The 1,640-nt window shown below is 44.0% G+C and overlaps 1 pseudogene; it reads right to left on the bottom strand.

Moving 5' to 3' along the window:
• Positions 1-266: 266 nt before the first annotated feature.
• LOC148023310 (uncharacterized) lies at positions 267-1,339 on the bottom strand (annotated as a pseudogene).
• Positions 1,340-1,640: the final 301 nt, after the last annotated feature.

The following is a 1,640-nucleotide window of genomic DNA, read 5'->3' as shown; positions in this document are numbered from 1 at the left end:
ACCACATTGCTTGGTGCTGAATGTACATACCATGGGCCTGCCATTGTTTGCTAGAGTCTCAAGACCTATGCTAGTTTCCATTTTGCTAAGAGCGCCAAAACCTACACTGGTTTCTTTGCTGTTGAAACCGATTGAGTCGCCAAGTTAAAGCTGAACTGATTTCTGTGATTCTGCTACGGTGCAGCGGACTCGTCCTTGTGGAGTCTGCTCTGCTATACACTCGGAAATGATCTCGTAACCGAGAGGGTAATATCCTTCCAGCACCATCAGAGACACCGAAGACTTATAATAAGCAGAAAATTTTCCACCACTCCCCCTCCTTCTCTCTCCTGAGCTGGATCCACATCAGAAGATCGAGCAAATGGATGCTCCCGTCTGGCATGCGTATCATAAGTGTCACAAGAGATTCATCATCTATTGATGGCTCCCCTAGAAGAGCTACCTTTTGGCTTTAGTCTGTCTCTTCAGCTCCTCTTCTGCAAGCTGTTTGCATATCTGCTCCTCTTCCCTGCGCTATTCTTCGGCATGTGCATCAGCTTTAGCCTCCTCTTCTCTTGAACGCCTAGCTCCTTCTTCAAGCTGTGCTCTTAACTCTTTCTCTCTATCTGCTTCCAAAGATGCCAGATACTCATCATCATGCTGCTCACGAAGTCGACGTTGAGCTATAACATTAGGAGATGGTGGCTGGGGGTGGGCCTGCTATAGTTGCGACCTCCTAAATCTTCTGCTGGAAGTGTCTCTGAGCCTCCATGTACAAATGGATAGCGAAATCTCAAAGCACTATTTTGTGGAATTGAACCAAACATGGTTGCTTCAAGCATCACTACTTCCTCTTTCTCCTCAGTTGTTAGTCCTCCCCACTCATCACGATGTAAAGTATCACCATTAAAAAAAGATGCTCCCTAGCTGCAGCAACTACCTTCCATTCATCAACTTTGCCCCTGCAAAGTGGACATACCAAACCCTTCACATCATCTTTCTCTTTAGATGAATGAATCCTGGAATGATCTAATGTATGTGGCTCATAGATATCAACAGGAACCAGTCTGTGATCATAATATTGTGCTCCTCCAGGTCCTGCTCTAGTAGAGCCTTGTCCTGTTATTTGATTACTTCGTGAGTTCAACCCCCTCCTATGCAGGTTATCCAAAGCATACTCTCTGAACTCACAATTTTTCAATACTCCTGAATGGTCTTTCCAAGATTGATCCAAACAGTTTGAGTGTCAATAACTAGTATTGCATATGTATGGGCAACACCCTTTATCATGCGAGGAGCATATCAAAAGAACAACATTGTGAGGGCGGTCCATGAATATAGGGCATTTTGCATCCTCCCAATCCTTCATAAAACTGCAATAAATCTACGCTCCATGAAATGCTCACTGTTTAATAAAGCATCAAAGGTATTAGGAAGCTTTGTTCTGTAAATCCCATCCACGAGAGATTGATTGAACTTAGGCTTTGGGTCGCCCTTCAAGGTAACATACCAATTCTCTAGAGCTATCCTAGTGAGCCGGTCCCTTTGAATCTCTGAGAGGGTAATGGTTTTTTCCCGTTCCCAAAATTCCTATTTAAACCTGAGCAACTGCATCCTTCTGAATGCTAGGAGCGAAACCATTCTTGGAATTTTATTTTCAT

This window comes from Lygodium microphyllum, chromosome 16 (assembly GCF_053477565.2).
Source record: "Lygodium microphyllum isolate KBCC chromosome 16, Lygodium_microphyllum_v1.1.10, whole genome shotgun sequence".
NCBI classification, from domain to species: Eukaryota; Viridiplantae; Streptophyta; class Polypodiopsida; order Schizaeales; family Lygodiaceae; genus Lygodium; species Lygodium microphyllum.
Note: the sequence above shows the minus strand (reverse complement) of the source record. Positions and strands in the feature narration are given on the sequence as shown.